Raw genomic sequence first — 18,292 nt, 5'->3', positions numbered from 1 at the left:
AGAGATTTTTCTAACCAGGTCTGTGAGCTCACAACTGGGCGCCGAGGTCACACTTAAGAATAGGATGTTCCCAGAATCACCTCTTCTACGCACATGGAGACCCTCGTCTGCCAGAGAGGACAGAGGCTCTTTTCTTTGAATAGACATCTGTATTATCCATTCATAAAAGTTTCATTTGTATATATTTAATTTCGTCGTTTGGTTGTGTCACTTTTTAAAAGTCCCCTCAGCTTAGCTTTTAACTCCCTTTTGTGGTCAGCTCCAGATTAGGTTGTTCCGTCATGTTCTACTTTCTGTATTTGCTTTTTTGTTAGTTTTAAACTCTGCTTCAAGTAAGAGAATTCTTAGTCATCCTTTAATATTTAAGCGTTTTGCCCTTTTTTGGTCAGCTCTGTAATATTTTTGATTTATAAGTAATTTTGATAGATATACCCATTTTAAAAGGAACCACTATACACTCAATTTCTTCAACTTAAATCTTTTTCAAGAAACAATTTAGGCAAAAAGATAGTATGGTAGACCCTGAAAAGGATAAGAATTTAGTTATTACTGTTTCAAGATATTACTTTTCATTGAAAAATAGTGTGTCCTGATTTGTTGCTTTTACTATGAATTCTAAAGTATAACATCCAATCAAAATTGTCCTTTTCCTACCTAGGTGTGAGCAAATCTGAGACTGGGAGGATGGATTCCAGTATGAAGGGCCTCAGACATCTAGAGCTACTCAGGTGTCACTGGACTCCTGGGAGGCTGAGCACAGGCAGGTCAGCTGTTAGCGCGCCCATCTTACAGCTGAGAGCACTGAGGCTCCAGCAGCTAAACAACAAGGAGACGGAGTCGGCAATCTGTAGTGGCAGGGTACAAACAGGTCTTCTGACTCCAAATTCCGTGCCTCCCTCCACCCCCACTATATCGCATTGTACCTTGTAAACACTCAGAATCAAGGTATTATTTTCAAAAGGCACAGAGAAGATGAAGATAGGTCTGAGGAAACGGAATGGCTAGAAGGGCCTCTCTAGTATATTCATATTTGTGGGGTTAATTTCATTAAGAGTCTGATTCTGAAGCTCAAAAAGGTGAGAAACTGGAGAGCAAAAATTGCATTGGGTGAAGTCACGGCAGTGAGAGGTGAGAGAGGGTTTAGAGATGAGAGGAACAACCACTAGTAGATTGTGCGTGTGTACATGTGTGCACAAATATGTACGCATACATACATATGCACACATATAATCTCCTAGTGCTTTGTTCTGTTCCTCTAATAAACAAATGAATACTTTATATATATTATATATACATATTTATATATATCTTATTTATTTAGTAGGAGGATTTGGCCTTATGCAATCTTGGGAATGGTTAAGCAGTCTAAAGTCTGTTGTCTCACGTCTGATGCTGGAGCTTGCAGTCCACTTGTCAGGCGGTTAGGAAGGGAAGAGGAATATAAATAATGGGAGAAATCAGGAGCAGCCTGCAACCTGCAACGATGAGCTGAAACCCCATGAGAACTAACTAGAACGTTGGCTTTACAGCATCCCAGCTTGCCAACGTGGATGACCTGCAGCAGCCGGGGCCTTTTCTCAAGTAGCTCAACACACACATCTGGGTGAGGAGCTAGAGAACCTGGAGGAGGATTCGGGAAAGGCAGGCAGCCCCACAGGCCCAGATGCTGCTTCCTGCCAACTAGGTGAGTCAGCAGATCAGCAATAACTTGCGAGCTGCAAAGTGGCTGCTGCTTCCCTTCCATCCTCCAAATCTGCCAGGTATCCCCCCTTTTACCTACCCTAACTAGAAACATACAAGAAACTGAACGTCGGGTATTGTAATTCCGTCTAGCCAAGTTGACAGATTACAAAGCCACTATACTCTCTGGGAAGGAATCCTGGATCTGGAGAAGGGTTGACTCAGATGCTCTCCAGAAGTAGCTCAGGAAAGCCATCAGGACTTCTGAGTGTTCAGCACCCAGGCCACACTCCAGCCAGGGAGGGCTGCCTGTGCACTTGCAGACTCTGCTGCTTTCGATGCCTCTGTCCCTAAGGATTTCCGATTTCTAAAACCAGCCAAAGAGTGGGAAAGAGTCTTCTCAGCTTTTCCCTTCCTTTCTGTCAAAGATCAACACATCTGCCTTTTGCATTTCAAGGATTTATAATAGCAGGGATTATTATTACAAGCAACAATAATAGCTAACATTATTCATTGAGAATATATAATGTGCTAGACCCTTCCACATGCCCACTCTCATTAAATTCCTACAACAATCCTGCATGGAAAGTATTACGGTTACCTTAATTATACGGATGTGAACATTGAAATGTAAAGAGATTGATTTGCTCAATGCCAGACAGTTGGAGCAGAGATTTTAATCCAAGACATTCAGCTTTGGAAAGCAACACAGCTGCCACCACCACCAAAAACACAGACAAGGGGAATTACTACATGGTTAAGAACCCTCTCAAAGTTTTGACAGTGGAGCTCTGTGGTGTCTGGAATCTCCTACTTCCTTCCAAGTTGGAGAACGTGTGATTCTATCAAAAGAAAGAGGGAAAATAGAGGGGTAAACAGAGAATCTGGGAAAATAAAAACAGATAAGGAGGCATTAAAGGGATGAATTCAAGAAGGGGGGAAAAAGGAAGGAAGACGAGCAAAAAAAGCTTTTCGTGTCTTATTGCTGTCTCACTACTCAGATGGCAAGGCATGAGTCTCACCTGTGCTGACTGAACATGAATACAAATGAATACAAAAGTGGGCACATCGAATCAATACAATAAGTAGATAGCCAACAGCTCAGTTACGCTGAATGCTGACATTCAATCAATTTTAGAAGGTAAGTGACAAAAAGGCTCAAAAGAACACCAAGGAATGGGGATCTGACTTTAGCAACTATTCAGAATTGGGTCCCCCAGGGTGACTTCTGAGCATTCTCAGGACAGGTCAGATCCTAGGCCACTACAGGTTAGCTAGTGAGGACAGGCAGGCAGTCCTTCAAGTCTCTTTCCAGGAGACAATGACAGCACGGAAGCCTTTGAAAATCACTGAGTACATGCTGGTGTACAAAACTCTGGTTGCTGAAGAAGTGTAACGGCCAAGTGTGTGGCTCTCAGACCTGCATCTTCACTGTGGAACTGAGTGACTGTTGTTCAGTATGCTGTGACCGGCTGTTTTGTGGATCATTTCGTCTCCAACCCCTTCTCACCCAGCCCAGAGCTGCCTATCCCTTGAGGTCCAGCTCAGTAGCATCTTCCATCTCAGCCCAGTTCCTAGCATTGCTCCTCTGGGCTTCTTTCTGTCTGTTCTGTATGATAATTAACTGTTTACCTTTCTGGGCTCCTTGGCCGGAGGGACTGCATCCTGCTTTTTTCACATTCCACTAATGGCATGACAAGTCCCTCGGGAACACTACAGCTGAGAGTCGCCGCACTGCTCCCTCTCTACCGCACAACACCCTGCCTACGGAAAAGCCTGATATTCCTTCCTTTCCAGAACTCCTCAAAGTTCTCTCTTCTTCTCTGTCCACACTGACCCTGGCCTAGTTTATTTCCTCATCATCCCTTTCTAGGAATAGATGAAGAATCTTCAGACATCTCCTCCACTGCCTTCAATGCATGATCTGTCTCCACTTCAAAGGGATAGGATCGTTTCAAACCGGAGAAGTGGTGCCCCTTAGGACTGCTCCCTAAGGAGAAGTGAGGTGAACATCCAGGGCTCCAACTCCCTCCAAAGCTATATTTCACTTTCCTTGTTTTTCAAATCTCATGAATAGTCTCTCCCAAAAGCAGTCGTCAGGGCCACATTTGTTCCTCCTTCTTTGGCTTGTTGATTCACCCTTCCTAACCAAACAAGCCAGGAGAATCCTGCAGAGCCCCTCAACTTTGACCCAGGTCAGAACAAAGACCACTGAGCTGTCTCACTCTTTAAAAACCAAGACGTTTAAACCAGAATATACCAGTAGGGGGGATACAGCCACCACACACCTGCACGTGATTTCCACCCTTCAAAGCTCTTCTGGGCATGTCAGTCTTAACAATTACAGAAGATACATATTATTGTTGCCACTTTATAAATAATACAACAAAAGCTTGGCGCACTATGGTGGCTCGTGCAGGGTCTCACAGCTGGTTAGTGGCAGAGTTCGGAATGAAACCTTGAATTCCTGAGTCCAGGTGAGGTGCTCGTCTGAGAGAGCTTTTACTGCATTACTCTGGGTGCTTGCTGATTTCAAACTTTGAAGTCATCACATCTATATATTTTCCGCCTCTGTCTATAGGCCAAATGCATTAGAGAGATTTATTAGACAGGCAATCTGGAAAAGATCACTGTTTTCAGAAGCTACTGCTCCCCAGTCCTCCTTGGGTAGAAAACCTTAATTTGTCTTCCCAAATTCACTCCACCTCAGAGAATAGCTTTGCGGATGGAAAAGCAATAATAAAAGACCAAACTCAGACCAGCTGCAAATGCTCAGCCCCTTCTCTCCGTGGTGGCAGATTACCAGCTTCCCCCAGGTCCCAGTCACTTACGTGCCCAGTGAGCTGTCTGAATAACCCGGCCAGCTACCGGGGAGAGCGCTGCCCCGCCCCACCCCCACTTCTCGTTTAACTCTTCTCATTAGAGGAGGCCAGGGCACAAGCCAGGTTAACGTGTCAAAAAGTCAGCAAGCAAATACAAAACCTGACAGTTGAGGAAGCCCAACTCCCAGGCTGCTCCACTACGGCGACCCTCAGAAAACAGGTTTCTCAGCCTCCTCACCAGGGCACTTAAATGAGTAGTGACATTTGAGTCCCTCGGAGTAATTAATTTCCTCTGTCCCCAATAGCTCCTCATATTTCTAATGAATTTTCACAAGTCTCAGATCCTCCAGCCTCCCAGCTCCCTCTCCAGTCCTGCTGTTCCCCAAGGTCCCATAACAAATAGCTCCCATTCGTATTTGCCTTGCAAACTCACATAAACTGGAAATGATAAATACATTATCTAGGCTTTTTAACGGACCATTGTTTAATTTTCTATGCTTGTCTGGCTGGGGAAAAGATGAATATTACCTTGTGGAGAATAAGATTTCTATTCCATTTCAGGGGGGTTGGGGGTAATCTATGGCAAGAAAGCAGCACTCCGTTCCTCCTAATAGGCAGTGCTGCTAATTAAGAGTGTGAGGAAGGGACATCCATCCACCAGTCTGTGATTCATTCAGTATTATCCCTGGTAAACAAGAAATAGATATTGGAATGAATGCTTCTAATTTGTCAAAAGAAGAGGCATTTTCAATTGTGTCTTCCTGGCTGGCCGTATGAAGTACATAATTCAGTGTCGCCATCTTTTGAAAGTTTAGGACCTCAAAATAATAGTACCTACCCCTTGAGCTCGTAAATCTCCAAGTCTGTTTCCTATGTGGAAACATTTATCTTGCATATGGTAAGACTTCACGTTAGTTTTCACAATTGAGGATGGTTCCTTCTGTCGGTAAATACATTGATACAGGGGAATTTGAGAAGGGAGAGCTAACGTAGTTGTGTTTAAAATCAAACCAATCTGAGACAAGCTATTAGCAGATGCTAAAATCCGGGCAGGAAAACTTAAGGCTCCTAATGACATTTAGTAGCTTCTTGAAGAAAGAGAATCAATATTCTTTCTCTAACCACAAACACAAAGTAGACAGAGAAAAGCCACACTAAGCACCAATTCCCAAAGGCTCCATGAACCCTGTAGGATGTTTTAAGGAGGCATAGCAAGCACAAAGGCCATCGCTTCAAGAGGACCCAGAGACGCTGGTAAGCAATTTTCCCAAAAAGAGAGTTTCCTCATATTGGAAAGACAACTGGCCTCAAATATTTACCTTTGTGTTGTGCAAAAGGGCCCTTCAGTCATGAAGACTCAGCACCAGGTTCACCATCATGTCTTGCCGAATGCTGAAAACAAATAAAACGTGATATTAAAAAAAATTATTTAATGGTCTTGTTTGTCTTCCCTCTCTTTCATTCAAGAAATATTTACTAAGTTCCTACCATACGCCAGGCACTGGAAATACGGAAATGGATAAAACAAAATACCACCAACAAAAAAATCAGTGAATACAGCTCATTGTAAGTACTGGGCAAGAAGTGGTACACAATACTTCTTAGGTAGGAGGGAGTCAGGATATGTGTGTGTGTGTCTGTGGGTGTCTCTTTCTGGGACACAGGTGTGTGCACACACTCACATACATATCTACACATACACAGAACCGTGTAAGAATTTTTAAAGAACTTCCCCATATTTGTAATTTGTCTGACTCAAAGTCTTGACCTCTTGCCTCTAGATCAGTAAAGAAGGCGGCATTGGAGCAAATGTCAAGAGTCTTAAAAGGGATCGTACCCTTTAACCTGTAATTCACCTTCAGGATTCCTTCTCGAGGAAACAATCATGAATGCAGGCCCTCATTTATGCACAAAGATTGTCATCACGGTGTTATTTGTAGGAGGGAAACAACCAATAGAGGAATGATAAAGTGAATGTTAGTATCTCTACACAGACTAATGTTATGCACATATAAAAATAATCCTTAAAATTTTCAGGTTATGAGAAAATATAACAAAATTATTTACAAAGTTTGAGCTCATCCATGTAGAAGTTGGTCTTAAAAGATATGCCATTGTTAACAGTGGTTCTCTCTTTGCAGTATGATTATAGGTTATTTTTCTCTTGTTTCTTTACGCTTTCCAAATTTTCTACAAAGGTCCACGCATTATTTTTCTAGACAGAAAATAAACCTACAAACAGAAGTTCAGCTCCAGCATCACCATTTCTGGACCGCCTCTTTGACTGGGGACTACGCGATCCATGCTCCCCCAGCAGCAACTCCATTCTGAAGGTAACACTGCACTGGGATTGTCCATTTCCATCTCCGCCTCCCTCTAGCTGTGACTCCTGAGGAAGCTATCGTGCCTTATTAACCCTTGCTTCCCGTGAATCTAGCCCAGAGTTGAGCTCATAGGCATCACTCAATCAATGTTGCTGCATAAAAGAAAGAGCGCGTGAGTGAGTGAATGAACGAACAAAACACTTAATAAATGGAACTGACGACAAAAATTACATTAAGAAAATTCCTCATTCAAAATAATCAGTGACAGTGAAAGTTACGTTCCATTTGGATTCACAGAAGATAGAAAAAGATGGAAAGCAGAGAGAGCAATTTTTCAGAGAAGACAGTGAAACTGAGAAAAAAGAGCCTACGGTTAAAGCAACTACAAAAAAACTCAACATAATAGAATATCCCAGCCTACTGATCTTCTGATGTATTCCAAGACCAAGAATCTGTTTAACGCAGGAATATTAATTTAGTAACAATATCCCATTACAGCAACCCAGTTATTTTACACGTTTGGAGTTACACATGCATAAACTAAGTAGATACTTGTTATTAGTTTCAATCAGCAGTAGCTGGTTGACTCCTTACTAAAGGGGAAAAAAACGCTTCAGGATAGATTATTGTAAGATTTTTATACCAATTCAATCTAGTTTATTGTAAAACTTGTGAAATATAGCCAGGATATTAAATTACAGTTATATTTCTGTCGTGGTAGATCTGGTTTGAATCCCGTCTTTGTCTTTCAAGGGCTGGGCAATCTTGGGCTAGTTATGTGACGTCTCTAAGGCTCCGTTTTCTTACATATAAAATGAGATAATAATAATGCCAACCTGATAAGGTTATTGCAAAAAACAAATAAAATAAGAGAACGCATGGCATCCAAAACAGGCTTCAAGCTCACGCCTGTTTACACTAAGACCTGGAGTTCTTAAACATACACTAGCCTCCTTTTTATTATGTGCAATGAAGTATGCTAAGCTCTGTGCAGATATTGTCTCATTTCATCCTCATAATATTTGCTATGGGGAGGTACTATTTTCCCACTTTATAATCCTTTTATTTTTCTACTATCAGTAGCTACGTGCCTTCTTTCATTTCCGATTTTAGTTACTTGAGTCTTCCCTCTTTTTCTTAATCAGTCTACTAAAGGTTGTACATTTCATTGATCTTTTTGAAGAACCAACTCTTGGTTTTGTTGATTCTCTCTATTGTTTTTCTCTTCTCTATTTTATCTTATTTTTCCACTTTAAAGATGAGGAAACTGATGCCCGCTTCTAAACAGTTACTAGGTGTCTGAGTCGAGATTTAAACCAAGAATGTCTGGTTCCAGAGCCTACTCTCATCAATCATTATGAAAAAAGTCACTGACGCTGGGTTTGCGCCACTCTTCGACTCACGACAACATTCAATGAACAGTTTTGCTATGTCACACCATTTTATTTGATATGCTGTGGCTTTAACTTTACTCCCTGGTAGACACACTTAAGTCCCCGCCTATTCCTTTTCTTATTAAATATCTCAAGCATAAAGTTGAATATAGACATAATTATAAGCAAAACCAGCCTGGTCAGATATTATTCTGCCATATTTGCTTCAAATCTTTTCTTTTTAAAATAAAACATTATAGATATAAGCAAGTTATCCCTTGAATTCCTTCCGAATTCCACAAAGATAACTATTCTCCTAAATGGTCACACGTGTTTTTCTACTTCAAATACATAATTGCATCCATAAACAATATATAGCACTGTTTTGTGTGTTTTAAAATTTTGGTTAAATGGTATCCCACTGTAGGCATCCATCTGAGGCCTGCTTATTTTGTTAACTATATTTAAAGATTTTTGCCACTTTGATAGAATTAGCTTAAATTCTTTCATTTTAACATTTAGATAGTATTTTACAATATGTTTATATTCTGACTTAAGCATTCACATTGATGGACATTTGGGCTGTTTGCAAATTCTAAGAATATAAGTAGTGCTTCAATGGACATTGTTGTATTCCTTGGGCACATCTGTGTGGGATTTCTCTATGGACTTGCTGGGCCATTGAGTAGATACATCTTCAAAGTTATTAGATGTGACAAATTGCTTGAGAAAGTGGCAGTAGCATTTCATGCTAATCCAGCATCAGTTCATATGATTACCAACATTTGGTATTATCAGACTTTAACGTGTTTCCAATCTGATGGATATCAAATATCTTGTATTTTAGCCAGCATTTCTCTAATTACAAGTAAGATCAAGCGTCGTTTTATTATTTCTATTTTATTTTATATTTTTATATTAGGTTTCTTCTTCTGCTTTCTATATGCCCATTTTTCTATCGAGTTGTTATAGGAGGGAGACGAGACACACTAAGCAAATGAGAAACTAAAATACCCAGTGTGGCAGAAGGTCGTGTGTGTCACGGAGAGCCCAGCAGCAGAGAAGGTGAATCAAGAGGGCTGGGGCCGAAGTTTGATGTTAAATAGGGTAGTTAGGAAAGACCTTACCAGGAAGGTGACAGTTAGCAAAGTCCTAAAATTGGTGTGGGCACAAGCCACGGGAAGAAGCAGTAAACATGAGAAGAAAATGGTAAAATTGTAATTTGATCAAGATACGTAGTGGTCCATAAGGATTTGTTATAATGACGTTCTATACTAATTCGTGTACTTGAGATACAACCCTCTTGCAATTATATGTGTTGCAACTATTTTTCCTAGTCCAAAGCTTGTCTTTTTATTTTGTTTATAGCTACATATAAAACTTTTTAAATTTTAATATAATAAAATATATTAGTACTTCCCTTAAAGTATGTGCTTTTTTGTTTTATTCAATAAATCCATTCCTCTCCCGGGCCATAAAGACATTCTCTTATGGTTCCTTCTCAAATTTTTAAAGTTATGCCTTTAATCCACTTGGAATTGATATTCTTTACAGACGTCAGGTAGGATTCAATAAATTTTCTGTATAGATATGCATTGTCCTCATACTATTTATAGCTTAGCCTATGATTTCTGTGTTGATTTGTAATGATGTATTTATGGTGTACGAAGTATCCAATTAGTATCGTCTATTTTGAGGCTCTAGACTTTATTCCATTGGTCTAGTTTTCTATTCCTATGCAAATACCCATACTATCTTAATTACTGCAATTTCATCGTAAATTTTCAGTCAGTAGGACCTATCTATCTGTCCACCTGCCCATCCATCCGTCAGTCCATCCAGCCAGCCATGTATCCATATATATATATCTCCATCCATCCATCATTATTACCCATAAATATTTGCTCAGAGCCTAACTGTGCCAAGTCCTGGTTTGATCACTAGGGATTTCTTTATTTTTATTTATTTTTTCCAAGGAAGATTAGCCCTGAGCTAACATCTGCTAATCCTTGCCCCCTTTTTTTTTTGCTGAGGAAGACTGGCCCTGAGCTAACATCCATGCCCATCTTCCTCTACTTTATATGTGGGATGCCCGCCACAGCATGGCTTGACAAGCAGTGCCATGTCTGCACCTGGGATCCGAACCAGCGAACCCCGTGCCGCTTAAGTGGAACGTGCGCACTTAACTGCTGTGCCACTGCCCGGCCCCGACTAGGGATTTAGTAACAAACTAAACAGATATTCCTGCACTCATGGAGCTTACGTTCCAGGGGATGGAGACAGACATTAAACTAATAAATGATCAACCTAGAGTATGCCAGATGATGATCCATGCCACAGAGAAACATGAAGCAGGAAAGAAGCACATGTCAGCATCTGACACAATACACAAGCTGAAAAATCTACTGGGACAGAAATGAACTTCTTTTAAATACACACCAGACAGTTAGAGTTTGCAGAAAAATAAAGAGTGCTCATGCCAGGCCAGCCTGGTGGCACAGCGGTTAAATGCACACATTCCGCTTCTCGGTGGCCCAGGGTTCACTGGTTCGGATCCCGGGTGCAGATATGGCACCGCTTGGCATACCATGCTGTGGTAGGCGTCCCACATATAAAGTGGAGGAAGATGGGCATGGACGTTAGCTCAGGGCCAGTCTTCCTCAGCAAAAAGAGGAGGATTGGCAGTAGTTAGCTCAAGGCTAATCTTCCTTAAAAAAAAAAAAAAAAGAGTACTCATGCTTGGAATCTAGCAATAGTTGACAGCTTCTGGTGAAGAACCTCTACCCCCGAAGGATGCTCCTGTCCTTGCCAGGCTGTGACTACAGGTAATGTATCTTAGTCACCTAGAAGGAAAGGTCTGGGCACATATGCATTCCATCTGGTCCTTTTCTGTGGCCCGACTCACGACGCGGGTCTTGGGTCAGAGCCCTGGACAGTGTGGAAGCTGGAAAAGTTTGTGCTTCTGGAGGCCTGAAAATAAGCCCAGAATTCTCAGACACAGCTAACCCCAAACACCAATGTCTTACATGCTGTCTGCAGGTGTTGAATAGGCCAAACTGAATAAACACTATCTTTGCTACCTTCCCCAAGTCATAGAGTAAAAAGCCAAGGAATAGTTGCTTTTTAAAGCTTGTTTTATACCCGTTTTCACATCCCTGGCAGTTATCACCACTGATCTGATGAAATTTAGTATGGTTTCTTATTTACACAATGGGCTCTGTATGACTCTGGACAAGTTATGTCACCTTTCTAAACTTCAGTTTCCTCACTTTAAAGGGGGGTAATAATACCTAGTTGCAGGCTTCTTGCGACCATTAAGTACTATGTTGACAGGCATGAGTATAGTGACTGGTATGTGGGAATCATGGCAGGTCTTAGAATTAGAATTGTTATACAAATAATTCTAGGTATGGGCCAAAGATCTCCGAGACATGTGCATGTCCTGTCTGGGTCTAAAACCCCAGCCTCTCTGGGGCCTGTTCCTATCCTACACATAGAAGGTAAATAGAAGAATTAGAAACAGAAACCCTGGTTCTGGCCCTAGCACTGTATCATCACCAGCACATGAGGACTGCCTGTGTCCCAATGAGAGCCACCACATGTAAACAGCAACAATGTTCTGGTTATCTCATTTGCATATCCCCCCAAACTCTACAGCCAATTGGATGAGGGTAGCAGAGCTGGCATTTACACTAATTATATTTAGGATCAACACATCAGAGTTTGCTAATTTGCATACATCCAATCATAGCAAAGGTAACACTCCTAGGGGAGCCAATCACAGTAGGGAAGCCCCCACTACAGAGCGTGAGGGTCCTGAGCTTGTACAGCTCCCACCGCAGGGGACTGCTGACCCTCCCCTCTCCTAATGTTGCAGCCAGTCTCTGACTAGAGGTCTGGAACTTGTTCTGACAAGAACGCTCATGCCAGATCCAATCCACACTGACAGTTTAGCAGCAGCCAGGACAGTGACAGCGTCCCTACCCACAAGGCAACTAGTGGGCCAGGAGAGGCACCACCTCAAGGTTAGGGCACTGTGACCTTTTACCTGTGGTGTGTTAGTAAGTATTAATAAGGAGAAAGGTTTAGTCATGAGAGGTTAAATGCTTTTATGTTGGATATTTCTTTGCTATGTTGAGTAATTCTATAATAAATCCAGATAATTAGAAAAGGTCATCTCTGGTTGAGTTCTGTTTATTACATCAAAGACAGCAGATGAATATAATATGGTTCATGGGTCTTGGACCCCCGTTAGCTTTGACAGACTGATTCACTTATTCATTTATCCACTCAACCATCCATCCATCCATCCATTCGACAAATGTTTGCTGAGCCCTGTTATATCTAGACACACTTCTAGGCCCTGGTGATATTAATGGTGGCCACAGTCAACTGGGGACCGACAAGTAAACAAAGACAACACATTCTACTTAATTCTAAGATAGAGGTAAGTACTGGCTTTAGAAGAGCACAGACCGGGGTCCCCTTAAAGGGAAGTTGGCGTCCTTCACTTCAAAGGCAGCTTAAAAAACAAAAACAACTTTGGCACTATTGTTCCATTTGTTCCAATTCCCCTGGGTCTTCTAGCATCTCTCCCACCCTTGCTCCTGCATCTTGCAATGTTCCCGTGTCCACTGTCTTTATATCAAGCTCCCTCTCCTGCTCCTTGCTTTGCTCTTGGTCTTGATGGACTATGGGCCTCTTTAGCTGTGATTTTCAGCGCTTCTATACATATAGCTTTCCCTCATTCTCCAGACATTCTCATTCTGGGGACTTCAGGTAATGCACTGGCCCAGTTCTGGTCTCTGGGAGCCTCATGCCCATCCCTTTAAGCCAAATGGAGCAGCCTGTCTCTTGAATGAATTTTGAGGAGGCTCCTACGTGAAAATTCCTTTGCCCTAAGACCTGACATCTCTGGGTACTGCCTAGAGACACCAGTACCCAGCACAGGGCTGTCTGCCTGTGTGTCTGGTGGCTACAATTAAGGGCAGCAGGGCAGAAAGCAGATCCGCTGACACCGCAGTTAGACGAGCTTGCACCGCGGCTGGAACACACCCTTGGAGGAGCACACCAGTAAATTGTCCCACTAATTAGTTTATTATTTCACTGGAGAGATCAAATACATAAATAAAATTAATAAACCCTGCAAAATCAGTGCATCACTGGAAATAAAAGTATTTCTCAGGTCATTGACTTAAACACAGAGATTACATGCTAGAATAATGTTAACACAAGAAAGGCAAATTCTGCTGCCTCGTGGGCTGGAAGGTACAAGCGGCAGCTGGAGGTGTGGGAGGGGGTGGGTGGTGAGCCTTGGGATGGCCTGGAAAACATGGATGGTGTTCTCTACCCTGTCACTACTCACAGCGTGACCTTGAACAAGTCACATTCCTTCCTCACCCCCACGAATGAGCCCCTTTACTTAGGAGTAAAATAAGGGGGCTGAACTATTTCTGAGATTTATTCCAGCTATGGCATGCCATGATTACGGGAATCAAATGAAAACCAAACCTGGATTATTATGAACTCAATAAATAATGCATAATGAAAATGAAATGAAATCTGATAACTTATTGTAATATTCCAGTATGGATATAAGAACTTGGAGAGATCTTAGATGTAACATCTAATCAAACATTCATCTTATAAATGAAGGGAAAAGAGGACAGAACTCACATTCATTGAGGGCCTATTATATACGAAAAACTGTGCTAAGGATGTCCTCATAGCAACCCGAAGAAATATGGGGTTGCTCAGAGAATAAATAAAATGTGGCCAAATCCACACAGAGAACAGCAAAACTAGGTTTCCTACTCCCTAGACAAAGGCTTTTCCCCCAAACTGTTTTTAACATCAAGCCTCTTACTGGGACTTCAGGCCAGGTTGCTCACTGCCTCGCAGCTTGCTGGAGATACCAGGAGTGCCGGGCCTTGTGTAGTGCCCCGTTTGTACATCATTCACACAAGTACGGATGGCAAAAAGAGTAGTGCAGTCGAGACGGAGAGCCCAGCTCAGGTGACTGCTCCCAGGCATCAAAGGACATGACATGTGCACAGCTTCCGCCTTTAGGAGTGAAGCACTCAGTCCGCAAAGACTGGGAGTGTTGACTCCGACAGCCTGTAGCTGAGTATCTGCTTTGCCTATTGCCCTTGGCTGAAGATCACCTCCTCTGCCATGAGCACAGCCCTTTCCTGGGGACAGCCTGCATCCAATGACTGGCAGTGAGGGGGGCAGAAATAAAAGCCTGGCCTCCTTGCTTCAAGTTGACACCACTCTGCAGGGCCGTCCCAGCTTCAGAGCTTCCCACCGATTTGGCTGAGGCCTTTGCTGGGACCGCATCATGTTTGGCTCCGCCCATCTGACCAGTCCTGATTCCTTTCCTCCCCAGTAAATTTCCTACATGCAAATCTCGCTCAGTGTCGGCTTCCTGGGAAAGGTGACTGGAAGTGCTGTGAAACTTTCAAAAAGCACAATACAAGCAAACAATTCAATCAAATGAGGAAATAATGAGAAACGATGGTGAGTTTGTATGGAATAAGAAACTTGGAAACAAATCATTCCTCAGGATGAGACTTTCGGACTTGGATAGCCTGAGCAAAAATCAGGCGCAGGTAAAGAAATTGTCTCACCCTGTCTAAAGGTGCCCCCTCTTAGGGGAGGGCGAATGCAGAGGTCAGTGGAGGGGAGGCAGGTTGCTGCCACACTGTGATGTAGTCAGAATGCCAGAAGGAGCTGCAGTCCTGTGTGGGCTCTTCCTGCGTAACCTTGGCCCTGGTACTGAACCTCATGGAGCCTCAGTTTCCTTAACTATAAAATGGGTATGATCCCTATTTGCAGGACTTTTCTGACCCTCTACCTCTGCTTTGGCACCATATATAGTGAACCTCTCTCTAGAATTATCCTAGAGAGAAAATGCTGCAACTTTGCAAGATAATGATTTCACACACAGGGTCTTAAAATCTCTTTTGTGCCACCCCTGGTTTGTCTCTGAACTTACTAGGACACCGTACAGCGGGCTTCTGGTGGAGGGTAGTAATGAAAGAAAAGGTCCTGGCAAATTTTAGCCTCAGGAACAAAAGGAATGAGATGACGATATAATGATGACTGCAAAAATTAAATGCCCTGAGGTTTGGAGAACATCTAGTCTCTCAACTGCCACAGCCTGAGATGTAAAGTCCTAGAAGGAAGTCAGAGATTCCTGGCATCTCTGGGGTTTTATTTTTAGTGCTCTCCCCTTCCTGACTTTTTTGAATTAAAGCAAAACAGATCTATTGGCTAAAAAAAGCTCTGTTCAGAGATGGTTACATCATTCATTAGTTGTATACAAACATATATGGCAATGAGAAACCACTCTCTAGAATCATGTACAAAGCACTGTGGAAGCAGAGTGGAAGGAACATTGAACAACGACTGGGAGACCCGGGGCAGAGAGACAGAGATGAGTTCCCAAGGGAGAGACTCCCGAGCTGAATTTTAAAGGCTGTTAAATGGGAAAGAAACTAGTGCAGTCCAGGTGGAGAGACGAGCTCAGCGGGACGCACTCAGGGGTCAAAGGACATGGCATGTGTATAAACAATCTACAGGAAATGCAAGGCTGGAGGAAAAGTCATTTGATGCTCATTCTTGACTATTATATTGACATTCCAAATTCTTTCTGTTTTTCCTCTGCCTATATTTCAACATCACTTTGCAATTTGGAATGGCACGTTTGATATTGAATTCGACTCTCAAGCACTTGAAGAAAATATCATTATTATCTTAAAGGTATATATATATAGAAGCTCAGAGATAAGAAGAGACTTGTCCAAAGTCACACATTAGTAAGAGGTCAAGATGGAATTCAAAGGACTTCTGACCTCAGATCATCAACTTTTTCTACTAAACATCAGCAACCTAAACATTTATGACTCATTTTTTTCTCACTACACTGTACAATACGCTTTGTTAATTACGTATTTTTAATATGGTAATGAGAGTTGATATCTTTCCCTCCCAAACTTTTCTACCATATGGTTAAAAAGCTCACAACCCATTGTTCAATGTTGAATAAAAGGTGTATTAAGATATACTCAGGCTATATAACCAGACAGTACTGGTGTTAATTTATATTATTTTGTAGTATGCATGTGATTAATCCCCATTAATGTGAAATTCTTCTGTGTTGGGTGCTGTGTACAGTTTTAAAATGGCGAATTAAAACAAATAGGAGCTGAGAGAGGTTAAAGGCTGCAACCAGAACTCGTGCTCAATTCTCAAAGGTCAGTTTCTAATATAAAGGTAAATGCAAGTGTAAGGAGACAGGATAGGAAGGAGGTAGAAGTGAAATTCACGCCGAGGTCTTAAAGTCCAAGAGGAGGCAACACGGGGCAGTGAGAGTTGCTCTCTTTTGGAGTGAAATAGATATGCCCTCTGCAATCTGTGCTCCGAGGACCGGAACCAGCCCTCCACCGTTTGGAAGCTTGGTTTCCTCTTCCACAAAATGAAGCTCTTCTGGGATTAAATGAAAGCGTGGATGCCAGCAGGGGTTGGGAGGTGTAAGCATTTGGTAGATCCACTATCAGTCCTCTGAGCCACCACTTCCACATCTTCAGTTGCTCTAGAAAATATGACTGTGGGAGCAAAGACAAGTTGATGTAGACAAAGCAAAGAGTTGATTTTTTTTAAACTAAATTTTCTCTAGTTTATTTGGGAAAGAAGCCATATATATGTACTTAACTAACTCTGAGACTTATAAACTGTGAGCTATCTGCTCTGGAAATTTAGGCTCCTGGTACGTTGAAGACATATTTATCTTTCTTTTCAACACATGCACAGCTAGGCAAATTGCTCCTCTTAAATTATTTCAAGTACTATGTAAACATTTACAACTTTAAGCCAAAAGTAAATCATATGCCATAAACTTAAGACCCAGGTTTGAAGGGTACCTTGGCAATATATAATAAAAGCCTTAAGATTTGGCCCACTTTTAGAAATTCATCCTAAATAAATAATTATGCGTATGTCCGAAGATTCAACTATAAAGATGTCTATGCATCTTCATAACAGTGAAATATTAGAAATAAAGAGATGCAACAACAGTGGTCTGGATAAATTTTATCTATCCATATTATGAAGCCATTAAAATGATAACGAAGAAGAATATTTGATGCCATTAAAATAAACCCTTAACATTTTAAGTGAAAAAAAAAATAGGGCAGTGGCAAGTACAATACGAGACTATTTCTGTGAAATGTACTTAAGTGTATAAGAAAAAGATGAAAGAAAATGCCCCAAATATTATGAGTAATTATCATAAGCATGTGGGAGAAATTTATTTTTTTCTTCTTATTTGCATTTCCTAAAATCTCTACCGTAAATATTTATTTTTATTTTAAAGGGTAATGACCCTCTCAAATTTATATTAAAATGCATGCCATAAAAAAAACATGAGGGCAGGCCAGGTGGCCGCAGCAGGTAAGTTCACATGTTCTGCTTCGGAGGCCCAGGGTTCACCGGTTCGGATCCCAGGTGCAGACATGGCACCCCTTGGCAAAAGCCATGCTGTGGCAGGTGTCCCACATATAAAGTAGAGGAAGATGGGCACAGACGTTAGCTCAGGGCCAGTCTTCCTCAGCAAAAAGAGGAGGATTGGCAGCAGTTAGCTCAGGGCTAATCCTCCTCAAAACAAAAACAAAATCAAAATTCTGGAAAAACGTATTTTTATAGAAATACTTGACAAATTCAATATGTTTACGAAAAGATGAAAAAAAGCAAATTAATAAGAAGAATATTTTGAACCTCTAATAGATGAACGAGGACAGGATATGAATAAAATAATTAATATGATGAATAAATAGGTATATGGAAATATTCAAGTTTAGAAGCAATGAAATACATGCTAATTAATAAAATTTGGTGGCTTTTAAATCTATTAAATATCATAGTTTAAATAAAAAGAGACAACTACTTAGTAATCAGTGCTAGTAAGGAGAGAAATCGATTTTTGCATACATTATAGGTAGAAGTTTAAAATGGTACAATATTTTTGTAAAATACATGAGCAATGTGTATCAGCTGATAAATATTTGTAACTTGACTAAATGAATGATTCTAT

The 18,292-nt window shown here is 41.4% G+C and overlaps 1 protein-coding gene across 2 annotated transcripts in view; it reads right to left on the bottom strand.

The window, feature by feature from the left end:
- DAB1 (DAB adaptor protein 1) overlaps positions 1–18,292 on the bottom strand; it is a 1,086,856-nt gene that overhangs the window by 558,815 nt on the left and 509,749 nt on the right. For both annotated transcript variants that reach the window (XM_070509805.1, XM_070509809.1), the window contains exon 2: positions 5,822–5,894. The gene's annotated coding sequence lies outside the window, so the exon portion shown is untranslated. The remainder of the gene's footprint in view (positions 1–5,821; positions 5,895–18,292) is intronic.

Source organism: Equus asinus, chromosome 5 (genome assembly GCF_041296235.1).
Source record: "Equus asinus isolate D_3611 breed Donkey chromosome 5, EquAss-T2T_v2, whole genome shotgun sequence".
NCBI lineage: Eukaryota > Metazoa > Chordata > Mammalia > Perissodactyla > Equidae > Equus > Equus asinus.
This window is presented reverse-complemented; position numbering and strand designations above follow the sequence as displayed.